The 18,177-nt window shown below is 32.3% G+C and overlaps 1 pseudogene; it reads left to right on the top strand.

Annotated features, from left to right (window-relative positions):
- Positions 1–18,177, top strand: part of LOC133202961 (tenascin-like) — a 50,831-nt pseudogene that overhangs the window by 12,862 nt on the left and 19,792 nt on the right.

The following is an 18,177-nucleotide window of genomic DNA, read 5'->3' as shown; positions in this document are numbered from 1 at the left end:
ACAAATCATAAAAATAAAAATAATGTCTTTTTCCGACATATTTTTCCGGATTTTTCTCAGCTGAACTGGTGGGTTTTAAATTTTAGAATGCATCTTAGTCAAATAAGTGCTTATAAATATATGAGACCTTTACAAACATTTAGGTGACCGTAGATAAACACATGTGCTAACCAAAAATGGCGGCTCTGTCATGTAACAAGGTAATTCCTCACTGAAAGCAATGACACACACTTAAATAACTTTTTCTGCATGGAAAAGTGAATAAAATCTTGGATAAATGATCCCTTTCTCCAATTGCAATGTCTCAAATGGCTAAATTCATACCGTAATATTGGAGAGTGTATGCCCAACCCTGATCGACCTAGCAGACACTGATACACCTTTAGATAATAAGGATTTATCAGTGCCTTCTCAAAGTTCGGCCCATTCCCGATTGAAAATGAGTTCAGTTTTTCCCAATTTGGCAGTATTTTTTCTCAATTGGTGAACAATGCTTTTATTTTTAATTATCTTGGAAAAACACTAAGTAAAATTGTCAGATTGTCTGTAATTTTTAACTAATTTAGCAAAGCTACAGTCATAACACATGTTTAAAAACACTGTAAAAACATCGCCAACTTTTAATCCGAATTTCCTCTGTTTTTCTAAAAATGATGATATTGTGTAATTATATAGATTTATTAAGTTATTTCCACTTACTCATTTGATCTGCGAGTTAATGGTAAGGACTTTAGGCATTATTTCAGATAGAAAAATATATTTTCAATGCATTAATACATATTAAAAGAGGACTTTTAGAAAATGTGTACTTAGTATAATTTTTTGCAGGAGGTTTATTATCTCCAGAAACAGATACTATAATGACCTAAATTGAAATCTCATACACTCATGTACATGTACTACCCTAAGTTGTATAAATGCTTTATACTCATTGAAGTCCATTTTACTTTTATTAGTCTATTATTCATAATTGATTTTGTACGAATAAGATGGATCATATTTAATTGTCATTTGGTTGCCCAAATTAGAGTTCGTGCTGAAATGTTAAATGAATTACCCCTGAGTACATGATTTAAGCAACATTTTAAAAAAAAATTGCAATTTCATCAAATAGCCGATAATTTTTTCCCAATTCCCCAAAAATGGTGTTTCCCAAAATAGGCTGATAAATCCATGGATAATAGTTAGGCCAATTTAGTGTTGAGAGATACATTTTAATTGAAGCAACGTTGACTGGTATTTCACTGGATAAATTCAAATGTGTATAAAACATCTGTTAGTTTATAGAAGTAAATTCAATATACAAATCTTTGCAAATTTCATACTCAATTGAGATTAAAGCCCTTTGAATTACTAATAAATAATGAGCATTGCCTACTGTGCAGGTACATAACAAACATTTAAAGAAGGACTTGATTGAGAAATTATTAGGCTTTTTTGCCGCAGGTTGAACATTAAATTTGATAGCTGCATGATCAAATTATTATAACTTTTATTTCAACGTCAATTACTTTTAATATTGTTAAACACTTAAATTGTATTTTTCTTCAATCTAAATCTAACTTGAATTTGAATCCTTATTTTTAGTTTGTGGGGATACCAAGGTTTATAACACATCACATATCACTGAAGAGCACAAAATGTTGAAAATCATGAACCAAGCACTGATTGACAAACAAAAATCGGAACTATATGTAAATGAAAATGACATTCAGTCTAAAGTTAGAAATGAATTAAAATTAAATAAAAAGAGTTATGTGATCTAGACAATAAAACTTAAAAGTACTATTGACGTGTATTACTTTTATTAAAATAAACATTGCTGTTATTTTAAAATGAAAAAAAAAATATTTTTATTTTTCGACCACCCAATGCATTTTTTTGAGACAGAAAATCGTAAACCAAAAAAAAAAAATAAAAACTTTGGCCTTATCAAATTTTGCCTACTGCTATCATTTTCATTGACTTGTCGATATAATTATTGTAAGAATCTTTACGCTTCCTCAAACATACACAAAAAGAAATAAGAAATAAAACACATATTTCGAAATTTTCAATTTAATTAAAAATATAATTTTATATATTTTGTAAAACTTATTCATAAGTTGAAAATTAATCCGGAAAAAAAATCAACGAATAATTGCTCACGTTGTTTGAATGACGGGAGAATGCCAGATGAATTTATTTTAATTTATTATTAGGTTTTATTTTGAAGCGATAAAAAACGTAAAGGCAATCAATGTTTTTTTCCTCATTTTTTTCCCTTAACAGTTTAAAAATAATCACTTTCCAGTGCAGCATAAGCTTTGAAAATTTTTCAAAACCTTAATGACGTGATTGTCACAGAATAATGTTAGCATTGAGTTCATAATTTAACAGCTTTAACTAATTAAATAAATTGTTTAGTTTCAATAAAACACCTGCATTTACGTTATACGGAAGTCCTTTGAGGCCAGTTCAGAGAAAGAAATATTTTTTATTGCGTTAAAACGCAATAATTATTGCGTTTAAGCGCAAAACATTGCGTTTAATCGCAATAATCATTGCGTTTAAACACAAAAGATTGCGTTTAATAGCAATGTATATTGCGTTTAAACGCAAAACACTTTGCGTTTAATCGCAAAAGATTGCGATTAATCGCAATCTTTTGCGTTTAAACGCAATAACTTTGCGATTAAACGCAATTGTTTTTGCGTTTAAACGCAATTTTTTTGCGTTTAAACGCAATAATATTTTTGCGATTAAACGCAATGATTTTTGCGATTAAACGCAATAATTTTTGCGTTTAAACGCAATAATATTGCGAAAAAAGCAATAATGTTGCGATTAAACGCAATACTTTTGCGATTAAACGCAATAATTGTGTCTTAATTAAGCTTATTATTCTCTACATTCTAAATGAAGTTTTGGTCAGTTGCTCTGTTAAAAAAAAACTGTCCCCTACGTTGCAGTCACAAGTTTAACCCATGTATAAAGGGATTTTTGGAAAGGACTGAGGAAATGTTCGAATTACGTACAACATGATGAAGTATTTAGACTTAAATGTACATTCATAGTCCTTCCTATGGTTTGCATACAGTAAACACAAGAACATACGTGATGGATTTATATGAGATCAAAATCAAAATCAAATGAAAACGGATTGATCGATATGTACTACACGTATCAGATTGACAAGTGCTATTAATACAACTGAAACATTCTCTAAGTTGTGATATACGTAAGCAATTGATCAGAGACTTCATTAAGAGTTTTGGGTTCTAATTCTTTAAGACATTTAGGTTGTTAGGATGACATTGTTTTACTACAATTTTCAAAAACTGGAAAATTTTGCAAAAAGACACAGAACAAATCGGATCTTCTTAAAGTTGAAGTGTCGGATCCTGGTACATGAACGTGTAATTATAAGCTTTGACTAATTCATGTTTGATTTTGAAACTACAGTATCATTGTGTTTAAATGCAAAACAAATCCTTATAAGGAAGGAATATTGCGTTAAATCGCAAATATTATTGCGTTTAAACGCAAAAAGTATTGCGTTTAATGGCAAAAGTATTGCGTTTAAACACAATGATTATTGCAATTAAACGCAATGTTTTGCGTTTAAACGCAATAAAAAATATTTCTTTCTCTGAACTGGCCTCAACGGGCTTCCGTAACGTTTAATACAAGGATTAAAAAAAAAAAAATCATTTTCTGACTTCTCAACTGGTAGAGCAACTTTTTCATTATTACCAACATTCAATTAATTTTTTTAATTGATTTTACACTGCAACGGTGCGAAATCAGCGGTTGAGTTATATTAATATCCCATTTTTCTTCAGTAACTAATCGTACTTGTTAAATTTTTACAACTTCTCTGTGAAAGTAAACAAAACTACTGTACAAATGAAACCTGCAAATTCGGAATACACAAGGGGCGGGGCTTTCTTGTCACTTAAAATCATTTTCGCCTGGGTGAACAAAGCAGTCTCAGAAAGCAGTCCCAGGGACTGCTGGGTTTGCTTTTTAGAGCAGTCCCGCAGCGGTCATAGAGCAGTATCACAGCGGTACCAGAGCACTCTCACAGCAGTCCGAGAGCAGTCCCGGGGACTGCTTTCTGGGACTACTTGGGTGTCAGATTGGGTCTGGTTGGCACTGTATTTTTTACTTCAAACTACTACATTTTAAGCAGAGCCAACTCATCTTTTGAAATTTGATTGTTGGTGCGTTGTGCAAAAAAGATTCTAAAATTTGCATTTCAACCTAGGGGCTAAATGGGGATAAAAATTAAAAACCGATGTTTTCCTACAAAAGCATGGTTACTTGAATACTTCTTACATGTTTTTGCTGCTTCCAATTTATATTTTGGAGTGGGAGTGTCCTGTATAGATGTGCAATAAGATTTGGGAATTTTCATTTTCACACTTAGGTTCGATTCAAGGCTAAAAAATACCTACTTTTTTTTCTACTTTATTTTTCTTTTTTATCTATTTTATTTTTCTCTTCTATTTTTCTACCAAAACCTGGTTGTCTGAACTCCTCTTACATTTTTCACAGTAGTATCCTTCGGATTACGATTGAGATTATTCTGTAGGTGTACAATAAGTTTGTGGAAATTCAAATTTCATCGGGGGGGGGGGGGGTTAATTGGGTGGCAAAAATCGACGTTTTTCTACAAAAATTCTGGTTGCCAAAAATAAACCTCTATTCTCAACACAAAATCTTTTTTTGGTAATCTCAATTTCAGGCCCATGATAACATATTAAACTATTGTAAATGTTTTATTATAAAGGATACCAGAGATCTCGATCTGTGCACATGTTTTCTTTGTGTGTGCAAATTAATACCTGTGCACTTTGTAACTTATCTGTCATGCATCCCGATTTATCAACAGGTGTGTCCCATATCTCGTCAAAACAGATTAAAAAGAATTAAAACCAGACATTATACTTTAATTGTAACATGAACGATGACAAAAAAATATTATACAGTTTGTATTGATATGGAAATAAGTTGGATTTCCATTTTCGAAAGATGTAGGACAAAATATTTCCTGATTTAACACAGACAAATTCAATTATTCTACCTGCATCAACGTTGGTTCTCTGTCGTGATAACTTCAAAATGATTATATACATGTAGCTCTTACCTGATCTGGTCTTGTCTGTAAACAGATAATTAAGGACAAACGCCAAAGAGAAAGCTGATTTTGAATAGGCTTTAAAGCTCACTATAAAAGAACCTAGAAAATACATAGCAGAAGCTAAATTGGAGGAAAACTATCTTCGAGAACAGAAATTGGAAAAAAAATCTGACAATGAAATTATCAATAACGCTTAGGACTGGAATGAGCTTGGGAGGGTTAGGTATCATAGGTGTTGTGAAGGCCTTGAATCTGAGAAAATCAAATAGTGAAAAAAGAGAGCAATGTTATCACTGGTACAGAAAAAGCTTTGGAGATAACCACTATGAAAATGGTAAAATTTTGAGAGCCGTGAATTGCTGGCAGGAAACTATTTGTTGTTTTACGGAGGCATTCCTTGGATTAAATCAATATGCTACAGTAAATGGGAATGACTACGGGGCTCAGAGAAGTTTGCTAAGATTAAAGGATGTTACTTCGTCAATCTGCTCATGGAAAGATGTCGGCAAATTACGGAAAATGATTTTGGAAAACAGAGGACAGGGATATTCAACAAGGAGAAAGGGGTGTTCAAAGAGGGGAAAGGGAGGTTCATCATCTTTATCCCCCCTCAAAAGTTCTAAAACATCTGACGTATCTCTAATAAGAGGAGGAGGAGGAGCGTCGATCGTTATTTTTCTTTTTGAAGCTTTAGTGCAAGAAATTGAAAACGCCTGGTTTAAAAGAAGAGGAGAGTTAAAAGGTGGAGGCGGAAGTAAAGATCTAGCTAGAAATGAAAGTGGAAGTGATGGTAAGACAGTATTAGTTTTAGAGGTAAAAATCAGATTAGCTGGAAATGTTAACAGGTAAAATGAACCTGAACATCTGTTTTCGAAAACTGTATTTTGCAACGGTGTGCTATTTTTCTATCAGAAAATTATTAAATGTTAACATTTGCGTAAATCAATTTGAAGCTCTTTTGCAATCCGACAGATGAAAAGTCAAAATAAGCAACGAAAACAATATTTAAATTTTTACCATTCGGTACGAAAAAAAATTGATTTTTAGGCGCTATTAATATGCACGTGCTTCATCAAACATATGTTGAATCCCTTTATCTATGTTGTACACAATTTCCAAGAAATTCTTTTGAAAATGATATAAATTGATAACCTGCATAAACCTTTATTCTTTTTCGATGACCATTTTTTGTATTCATAGATGGTCACGGAGACCCTTGGTACGAAAGATGGAAAAAAATGAAAAAGGAAGCACCAATGGTATTGCAATATAAAGGCAATTATTACTATCAATCTAAATGTGGGAATTACTGGTACGTCAGAGACAAAGCTGGTCATGGGGGAGCTATCCTAAAAAAGTACAAAGATACGCGGAGTTATCTGGAGTTCACAGTCTCGGTGGATAAAAAATTTAAAGAGATGATAGGAAAACATGAATCTAATACCGAACTGAGAATCCAGAAAAGTAAAATGAGAAGAATAAGATAATAAGTTAAGCTAAATTGAGAGTAGAACTTTGTTAAATCCATTCTCCGTTTGGTATAGAAAAGAATTAATTGTTCGTTAGTAAACTATACAGATAGATATGTATACAGTATTGCATGGTTAACATTTATTGTCAAAGAAGCATTGTTAAATCAATTTAAACAAGTCTGGCACGTAGAAAAACATTTAAATGTTTAAATTACAGGGCCGGGTTTCACAAAACTATCGTAAGATTTGCCTTAAGACAGATCTTAAGATCATCTTAAGATCTGACTTATGATAGTCATAAGATATACCACTGCCGTTTCACGAAACTATCTTAAATATAAGAAATCCTAAGACAAGTCGTAAGACAAATCTTATGCTTCGATATTTAAATTAAAAATCAAAAGCCTGAAAGGCTTCAATGACGTCGAAGAAGAAAAACAATTTCAAAAGATCATTTTGAATTTGAAGATAGCAATAAGTCAAGTGAGTGACTCAGGAGAAATAATAAAAAAAAATAGTTTTAAACAAAATATCACAATTACAGTCTGGGGCCTTATGTCATGGTCCGAATGGAGCAGGGTTCGAATTGACCAGACACCGTCGAACATGTTTCATGCTAAATTCTTTTCAGTCAGTTGAAGAACTATGAAGGATTTCATAAATTTATATAATATTTTTTCTAATTGCCAATGTCAAAGCGTTGTATTAGTGATTGCATCTAAACTACAACCAAGACTGTTCTGTTACAATTACGATCGAGTTACGATCGGGCGTGGTATACGGTATACTGGGAAATGGAGGAAATAGAGAAATACAGTAATACTGGTCAACATCATCGGTTTTTAGGATAAAGTTGGTCAGAAGATTGTAAAAGTAAAGCTAAGATTTACAAATTCAATCTTTTCAGTCTTATAGTATTCGTGTTTATGTAATTTTGTAAATTATTTTACCGCCTGTTGGGTTGTTTGTGTTCCAAGGTTATCGTTCCAAAATGTTATTCATGTCATTCGACGCACCTTTCTGTAGAAATTCATCCGCAACAACCATCACGTTTTTATTGTGTGAAAATAAAACATAATATCGTTGTTTTGTAAAAGAATTAATTGTAGATACAATTGATGCAATTTCATTTTCAAGCTATAATTATTCATTGTGAGCGTTTTAAAAGAAATTGGTTTATAGCTATTGCTATTTTCTATTGCGGATGCATCCACTGACACATTCGGTCGCGTACATCCCTTGGCGATTTCACTTGGCCGATCGCTAGATGACGTTCGAGCTCCAAGAGCTCGACGTCATAAAAACATGTTTGCTCAAAGTTTAGTGTTATTTCTTAAATTTCCTTTTAAATATTGAAATAATGGGTTGTCTCAAATATTTCTTCTGCAGTTACAGTAATACTTTCGGAAAAAGCAACATTTTACTGCATCATCAACTTCATTTTATTTGGGAGGGAGGGGACAGAATACCTTGATTTGAATGTAAATTTGAAGAAATTTCGGTACAACAGATTTATTGAATAAAATTTGCTGAAATGTCTTTTTGCTCAGAAAATAGTAGTTGCTAACAAAATGTATTTGATACTACTTTTAGTTACATCCATGCACTTTTGCATTTGTACCTATGCAAATAATGAATGATATTCCACTGAATTCATGCTCTGTTCACACGGAGAGTTTAGTTCGCAGTAAACTAATGCGAATGAAACTAATGCTAATTAAATTGCGTTTACAGGACAATTTAAGCGAAGTAAATTAATTCAAATTATGATTCTATTTCTAAAGTAGGGCTATTCAGTATAACTATTATGACGCCATTTGCAAATCAACAGACACTATGACAGTATGTCAAATGGATCTGCTCCACATGAGGTGACGTGATTTGATAATGACGTCATAATAGCCTTACTGAATAGCCTTATTGATGCCCTGTTCACACGGAGAGTTTAATTCGAATTAAACGTAAGTTACTGCCAATTAAATTTGGTCCGCGTTCAGACGGAGAATTTAATGCGAATTAGTTTAATTCGAATTAGTTTACTGCGCAATATTTACATTCAACATGTATTTTGCTTATAAAGTATGAGGAAAGCATTCAAAACACCATAACACGAACAGGGGGTCAATAGGTTAAAGTATGCATATTTTTTTTGACGTCACAAACGTTTAACGCCGCGGAAGTGCAACGTCATAAGCGAAAATCAAAATTCACGCTCACATTGAACAGAAGCTGTTGCAATGGCTCTTCCATTAAATGTAACTTACCCGAAGGATAATACAGGGATCTTGAAATAAAAAACACCTTTGCAGTCAAGGCAATGAGTTAAAAAATGTAAACGCGCGTTACTCAATTTGTTTGCACACACCGTTGCAGTTATGAGACTATATCTTTCAAAAAATAATAATTCAATGCTTAATTAAATTACTTCGCAGTAGCTTCGTGTGAACGCTAAGCGAAGATAATTCGAATTAAATTTCGACGCATGCGTAAGGGCAGAATTTAGTCAGAGACAACATGTCGATGGTCAAATATAGGTACTTGTGCTATTTTTGGGTGGAAAACAAAGGAAAATTATGTTAATCACTTAAACGTGCACAGACACTATGACATTTTGTCAAATGTGTATCTGCTCTGCACAATATGATGTGATTTGTAAATGACGTCATAATAGCCTCACTGAATAGCCTTGTTGTAGAAATAAAATTATAATTCGCATTAGTTTACTTCGCATTAGCTGTCGTGTGAACGCAATTTAATTCGCATTAGTTTACTTCGCATTAGTTGTCGTATGAACGCAATTTAATTCGCATTATTTTACTTCGCATTAATTTACTGCGAATTAAACTCTCCGTGTGAACAGGACATAACAGTTTCAGATAATATGAAGAAACATTTACCATCAAATATTACAGCAGTGTTTAATTTTGTAAGACTGAAAAACGTTTAGTTTCAAGAGGAAAAAAATGGCCACAGTGTAACAAAAACGTCAACATAAAACGTCTTAAAAATGTAGAGTGGCTACACTAAAACACCGAAGTTCGATTTGTTTTTACTTCTGTGGATGGGACTGGTCCAAACCATAAAAAAGTTCATATAGTTTTATTTTTATTTATTTAATATGTATTTATTTATCATACCAATAAATCAACTACGTGTGTCTCGAATTGTGTTAGCTATTTTCAAAACATCGTCGGATACCCACAGGTGATCTCGTCTTTTACTGAGTGAAAGACGAGATCACCGTGGATATCCGACGATGTTTTCAAAACTGCATAAGTTAGCATTGCTTGGTCATAGATAATATGTAATATATATGGAATTGAATTCAAAATTAGATAAATTTGATTAAATTTTAAATAATATTTGGATCTTGCACACATGTCCGTAAGAAGCACTTTCTGGGGGGGGGGGGATAATTTCAGTTGGGGGCACAACTAAACAAAAAATCACCGAAAAGAATAATCGGTCACAACCATAAAGTATAGCTATATCTTATGTTTTTCATTGTATAGTATTTCCTGGCAAAATTATTACATATAGATGGAGTGGGGGTTGGGGAGGGGGCATTGTTCCGATTGGCCTGATCTAGTCCAAAGGTGTCTATCTCTAAAAACTGTTCTCTTTAAAAAAAAAACCTTCGGTTTTTAGCCAAAATATATACTGTCGCATTCTTCACTCTAGTCTTAAGACAGGTATCTAGCTGTCTTAAGATAAAGAAAGATCTTTAGATTATCATAAGATATGAGAGTTCTGTGAAATATGGTGCAATCTTACAATAATTATCGGAATAAGACAGATCTTAGTCATAAGATTGTTTTGTGAGACGAACCCCCTACACTACAGGAACAGTTTTGACCGAGAAATGTACCTCAGAAAACTCCCAAAAGATTTAAGAATTGTGTTAACAAAATTCAGATTTTGTAACCAGAGACTTCCAATCAAAACTGGTAGATGAATTCATAAAGACAGACATAAGAACATCTCCATGTTAAAATATTTTGGTGAGGAATTCCACTATGTAATGGATGGTTCATTTCTATCTTCATTACTTAGGAGAAATATTTTTTTTTTTAGATTATTATGTTTACCACTAATGTTGTTTCATTTAAACACTTATTTGTCCTTATTTGTTAAGAAAATATTTGCCTGTTTTCATTAATATCCTATTCTATTGTTGTCATACTCTTTTTTACTAGATCTTGTATGATATTTTGTATATATGTAAAAATGTACATGTAACTCATATACAATTGTTTGAACTGGGAGTAATAAATAAACAACCCCTTACTTCTCTTAGTGAAAACAACAATTTACATAATTAATATTTTCATTTCAACATCTCATTTTAAAGAATTGTTGCAAGCATTTATCCATCTCAGAAACATAACTTTTTGTATGTTACTTGAATAAAACTTCTTATAAAAGATATCTAATATTAAATTAGAGAAATCAAGAAATCACATGCGGAGCTTCTAGACAAAATTCATTTCTGTAAGCAATAATTCCGCCATTACATTCAGCTACTAAATTGAAATGGGCGCATTAAATGAATTGATACGAAGATCGATTTAAAGGTGCTTAGACACAGATCTGAACTTAATTTTTTCTCAAATTCTCTGTATAATATCACGATTTATATATTGCAATAGCATTTCAAACGAAAATGTAGTTAAAAACTTATTTTATCAGGAAATTATTGGAACTACGAATTCCGGGACGCGTTTGATTAACACATCTTTGCACATACACATATTTTAACTTTATCCTTAATATTTAAGAAAAGAAGCGATTTTATTATGTATTAATGAAAAATATTACATCTATAATCCAGAAAATTCAGAGTAGAAATGTTCGAAAGCAAAACCAACTCACCAGTATTGTCAGACCGTGCTCTGTGATGTGTACAGAGTTTAACAAATTAAACACACCCGTGAAACGTTAACTGTTTTTGTAAACAGGGCACGAGCTCTGGTATTGTTAATGTTTACGATTCACCGGGTGTGTTCAATTGTTAAACTCTGCACACACCACTGAGCACGGACTTACAGTACTGTGAGTGGTTTTTGCTTTCGAACATTTCTATTCTGAATTATCTGGGTTATAGTTTTAATATTTTTCATTAATACACAACAAAATTGCCACTTTTCTTAAGTATTAAGAATAAAATCAAAATATGTGAAAGCGCAAGGATGTGTCAATCCAACGCGTCCAGAAATTCGAAGTTTTAATAACTTCGAGATGAAAATATATTTTTATTATATTTTAGTATGAAATGCTATAGCAACATATAAGTCATGAAAATATACAGAAAATTTGAGAAAATATTAACTTCAAATCTGTGTCCAAGCACCTTTAATTTAAAACCATTTATTGTGCGCAATAAGTGAACCGATGCGCAGACAGTGTACTTTTACTTCTAGTAATAAGGATGTGGTAATTTTGATCACAAATTTCCTCTAAGCTTTGAAATGTGTTAAATTTCTCTTAAGTAACATTTGTAGCAATTCATTTACATTACTTTTAGTAATAATGGTTTATCTTAACGAATGAAGAAATAATGAAATACCAAGAAATGATAAAAATATCTTCATAAGGATTGTTGTCAGATTTACTTCTAAGTAAACATCGAATCAAGTTGTATTCTTGAAAGTTCGATTTTCAGGTAAATTCTGATAATTGGGCAACGTAAATGTACAATTTAAATAAAAATATTAATGATATATTATTAGTTTCTAAACTCAAAACTGGACGAGTCGCCCGCGTGGAGCAGTGGTAAGAGCGTCTGCTCTAAAGTCTAAAGCGGAGTAGGTATTTGATCCTTACGTCGCGGCTTCGAATCCCACTGTGGGACGTGGAGACCGGTCCTTCGGATGAGACCATATAAACCGAGGTCCCGTGTCACAGTTGATGCTGGCACGAAAAAGATCCCTCACTGCTTATTGGCCGAGTGCCGAACCTAGGTCAAAATTTGAGACTCTCCACCGACAAGTGGTGGCGTCTCCATATGAGTGAAAAATTCTTGACAGAGACGTTAAACAACAAACAAAACAAAAATGGACGATTTTTTTTAATCAATGAGATGTTACATGTACGTTAGTAAGAAATGTTTTTGAAAACATTTCAGCTTTTACGTTGTATGTACACAGATACATATATATCTAATAGTTCTGATAATCTTTACGAAATCTAAGTATTTGAGAGATAGATTTTATGTTTTCAAATGTAAGAAATCATTTCGTAAAGCTACTGGAACCTCGTACAAATAAGTAAATAATATGTTCGCAAAATCAAAAAAACTTAAGCCAAACTTGGGGCATTAGCAGCGGAATGGATTTTCCTTTTACTCTGAACGGAACCTAACGAGCTCCATGCAGTACGCTACAACTACAAAGCATTATTCCGAAGAATTCACAGAACTCAGAAGCAGGGACGTAGTAATGAAATGTTGAGAAGATAAGCCTCACAAATTTTTAAGACAGGGGCCATTATGGAGAAAATGTAAATTTATCACCTAAAAACGGAGTTTTACTTCGGAACCCCCCCCCCCAAAAAAAAGGGAAGCGATTGTGTGTTGAGGTGTCATCTCAAATATCTCAGATCTTGGAACGAGATGAATTCTCTCTCTCTCTCTCTATATATATATATATATATTTATAGAGAGAGAGAGAGAGAGAGAGAGAGAGAGAGAGAGAGAGAGAGAGATAGAGGTGTACAATTTTTATATGTTTATTTTTTCATTGAAAGGATGTATGTGTGTGTGTGAAAGACTTAATAGCTTTTTATACATTATAGATTTAATGAAAATTATTCCCTTCCGAGATTCGGCTATAAACAATCTCCATTTATGTCAGCAAAAATTCTATTTGTATATGTAGCCTTTTTAATTCTGAAGTGATTTACGCAGCGCCGAATGGTAATAATTGTTGTATCTGTCTCTTAATACCCAAATTTATTTGTAGGAAGGTATTTGATAAAATTCTTAAATTATTTTTCTGCGGAAATTTAATTAGATCAAATATTTACATGTTAAAAATACTAACTCCGATAAACAGAGCTACATTTTGAATATTTCAGAAACACTTTTATGTAGCTATAAAGAAGAATGTATTTCTCTTTGAAAATTAAAAGGGAGTAGACTGTAGTTTTTTTTAATTAAGTTGGAAAAAATAATGCTAATAAGCATTTCCTAAACCGAAAACTCCGGGTTTTTTTTTCAAAAGGGGTAGGGGAGAAGTGTTCTGTTACAATAATTATTTCTTAGAGCCAAGGATGATTTGTAGTCAGTTACAAATGATTTTTTAAAATTTTCTTTTCTAGTATGGATAAGCGCATTCATAATTAACAACAAACATAAGCAAATGAAAACGCTGGAGATTCTTGAAAAATTCTGAATTATGTTTGAAAGAAATGCTTATGTCTAGACCCCGTGACATATTTTGCTTAAAACAATTTGAAAATTTCATATTAAAAACAAAATTAATATTTTGATCTAGAATATGCAAGTATTCATAAAAAATAAAGGCACTTATGGCATCAGACAATTTCATCTCTATTCAGAAAAGTTGCACTGTTTCAGTTACATTAAGATCAGTAATGTATATTCAGTGTAATGTACACTCTTTACTATTGTGTATTTGCGGGATGATTTCATGTGATTATCTTTACCAGAGCACAGACTATCAAATGTTTGGCGTCGCCCTTATCTGTCTTTATAAATGAAACATGCAATTATTGACAAAACTTGTTACGAAATCTGAATATCGCGTTTCATTTTAATTGTGACAAAATAAAGTATATCTAGTACATGTATTTCTTCTCAGAAAATGTACATTTATATATAAAAAAGTAACATGGTTCCTGTTCAGATTATTTTCTGTGTATAGTGTTTCTTTTTCCACATTAGAACCATTGTTTGTATTACACCACAGTCTGAAAGGTATTTTTAATATTGTTATTTTATTGTATTTTAAAAAGCAAATAACATTAAAATAATAAGAAAAAATCTTAAATTCTTTCGAAATTCAAAATCAACACACATGCAATAAATGATACTTTATTTGTGTAATTTTTATTATGTATTATTATTAGGTATTTTGAGTTTTATCCTCTCATTGTGTTGTAAATGAAATGAAATAAAACTAAACAATTTTTTAAAGATTCAAAATAAATGGCTATGCGATGTAATTGATTATTTTTTGGTATAAGATATCGTCTACCATTGTTTTGTGTAATATTTATTTCAGAAAATGTTGAGTCTCTACTGATGTTGACTCCCTGGAAATGGAAACACCTGAACACATCAGTCAAAGTGGATACTCCAGTCTCTGTGGACATTTCTCTTCTGTCCCACTATAGACTTACAGGGAAACACTTCAACAAGTATCAGAGTTAGCATATAAAATGCTGTATTTGAAATGCAGAGAAGGAGAGAAAAAAACTCTCTGGAGATTTTTTGTCATGTTTTAATTTTTTTTTTGAAAAACCTGTTTATAAGGCCTTCCTCGAATCTTTTCTTCGATTCTTGTATTATATGATACCAATACTTACATGTGATATATGTCTTCAAAAACATTGTGAAAACGTATGCTGTAAATTTGATTTCAGGTTAGAATAATTTATTCTTGTAATTCAATATAATTATGTTTGTAATATGTAACAGAGCTTCAAAAGCAAAGGGACTGTGCATCGATGTTACGATTCTTTCCCAACACAAAAGGGAAAGATGGCGTCTACACTATTTACCCTGATGTGAAGACAAAGAAAGTGGTGTACTGTGACATGACTTCAGACTGAGGAGGTTGGACTGTAGGACTTTTCTGAGTTTAATAATTACTTAACCTAGTTCAGGCCCGTAGGAAGCAATTTCACTTTGAGAGGGCACAGTCATACAATTTCAGTTGGGGGGTAGTATCAACTACCAAAATTTCTTGACAAGCAAAAAAAAAAAAAAAAAAAAAAAAAAAGAAGGTCATCAGACATTATTATTGTATTATCGAGGGGGCACAAGCATATAGCAGCTATGTTTTCTATAGTATTCTATATATCGGCAAAATTATTTGGGGGGATGCCCCCCCCCCCGGCCATGTACATTGTAGTTGTACTATTAGATTTGATGAAAATGTATGTAATTTATCTGAAGCCTTTTTATGTATTTTTCAGAAAATTATATTTTCATTATTTTTTTTATATGTAACTAAACCATGTCCGTAGGAACCGGGAGAAGGGGGGGGGGGGCGATATACAGATAACTATAGAAAAAATTCTTACTTTATCCTTGTGCCCCCTCAATAATAACATCTGATGATCCTTTTTTTTTTTTGCTTGTCAAGGGTGCCCCAACTGAAAATGTACGGTTGTGCCCCCTCAAAGTGAAATTGCTACCTACGGGCCTGAAATTAATGGATAATATTTTAGATGCATGCAGAATTAAATTGTTTTCCTTGATTTTGTGATCTAAAACTAACAAGCATTCTGAGAGTATTGCATTAGCAATACTAGTCCCCTACCGGCAAGTGTAATCTGGTTCCCGCTAAAAATTGAAAATGCCATAATTCCGTCAAAAATCAATGAAAGGCAACGAAATGCAAACTTAATCTATAACTCATCTAGGTTAAGTCACATGCCAAAAGTCAGCTCAATACCTGCAAGCGTTTAGAAAAAATGTGCGGAAAACCAAGTGGGACAGACTAACAGACAGACAGACGGACAGACAGACGGACGGACGGACAGACTCAGAGGAAACCTATAGTCCCCTCCGGTTTCACCGGTAGGGGACTAATTATCACAATATTAAAGTCTTTTGCTATTTATCCAGTCATTGTATTTGGTACACAAGTAATGCCCATCTTGGTTTAATGAACTTTCATTTTATTTTACTGTCACTAAGTTCACTATTTATAACTAAAATGATTATGATTTGAATAAAAATTTCAAGTTTAAAATGTTCAAATGAAATGTCCGTTCTAATCCCTAAGGGCTAACATCGATTAGATTACTCAGATCTAGGGGAGTTTCTTTCGTGTTCGTATTATCCATAATAATCCACAGTAGAAAATATGAATAGGGAAAAGTGTATTAATCCCATATTTAGAATGAAAACAAGATGTGTTTGTGAAACACCATGCCCCCGATGGTAACACAATTCTGGAGTGGGACGTAGACTACAGTGCAATAGGTATGGCCAATGTTAAAGTTTTTCAAATGTTGGTCAAAGGTCACAGTTGAGGTCACATGATCAAAAATTTCTGTACCAATGGAAAGGTCTTGTCATAATGAACACTCATGTCAAATATTAAAGCCTTACCCTTGACAGCGCAATAGTTATGGGCTAGGTTAAAGTTGACAACAGACAGACAGACAAACAGACAGACACATAGGCAGACAGGACAAAAACAGTATACCCCCGGGATCTTTCGATCCAGGGGCATAAAAATACAGAAAGAGGGGGGGGGGGGGCGCTATGCCTCTACGAATTACAGGTGAGCATTGACTTGCATTTACATTTAAATTTACACACGACAAATTCTGTAGGAAAGTTACAATTATTTAACAAATAATGATATATCAATTGACAAGCTTTAAAAATATGATTTACAATTTACAAATTAAAATGTTTTACATGAGTACAATTTAAGAATTATGAAATTGGAATTTTGATCTCGTTGGCTTTCCATCTGACTGAGAGGCAACATGAGTAAACTGAAAATTATCTTATTCATATCATTGTGAAACTATTCACTAATACACGTAAAGTAAAATAATGCACCAGATAGTGTTTTTAGCGTCAGTTTAATATATATTTTCTTTTTCTAAATAGAAAAATATTTAAAATGAACATCAATATTATGAATTAAAATACAAACACTATTTATCTGAAAAAAATTAGGTAAAACCATAGTTCATGATTTTTTTTTATCTGACAAGTATGTGTCAATATATTTTGTTGAAAGTGATTTATTTCTCTAAATCAAGTTAAAAATTTCTTTTAAAAACATTTCTTTTAATTTGATAGAGCCATAGAAGAAATGAATGCAATTTATTTTTAGCTGCTTTAATCGGTTCACCTTGCCATATTGATAAAAGATGATGAAAGTAACTTCTATCCTTTATCAGTAAGTTCATTTTAAATACTACTGAAGAGAATACAGAATAATTTGTTCAGTCAGATAGGAGAAAAACAAAAATCAGACTATATGTACCACCATGACTCGATTGCACCACAGTTCAGATATCGATATCTTTATTAATAAACATATTTACACACGAAAATATATTAAATATTGAATAAATTAATAATAATAAAACACACACACACCCCCTCCCCCCCCCTCCCCCCCACACACCCACACACCCTCTCACACACACACATATCAGGCCACATGCAAGACCACAAACTGAGAATAAACTTTGATTTTTAATATATTGAGTCAATTTAAAGTGTTTGCTTAAAAATGTGCAATTTTGTTTAACATTTAAATTTAAACACATGATGAAAATTTTGTATCATTATTAAAATTATTTCAAAAGTTATATTTGTTTGCTATTAATTAAAGGTCTAAGCATATCTAAGGCAGATCAAAT

Source organism: Saccostrea echinata, unplaced genomic scaffold (genome assembly GCF_033153115.1).
Source record: "Saccostrea echinata isolate AGI-Se365-2 ecotype Australia unplaced genomic scaffold, CSIRO_AGI_Sech_v1 ptg000047l, whole genome shotgun sequence".
Classification (NCBI taxonomy): domain Eukaryota; kingdom Metazoa; phylum Mollusca; class Bivalvia; order Ostreida; family Ostreidae; genus Saccostrea; species Saccostrea echinata.
The sequence above is the reverse complement of the archived record's forward strand: the minus strand, read 5'-3'. Positions and strand labels throughout refer to the sequence as shown.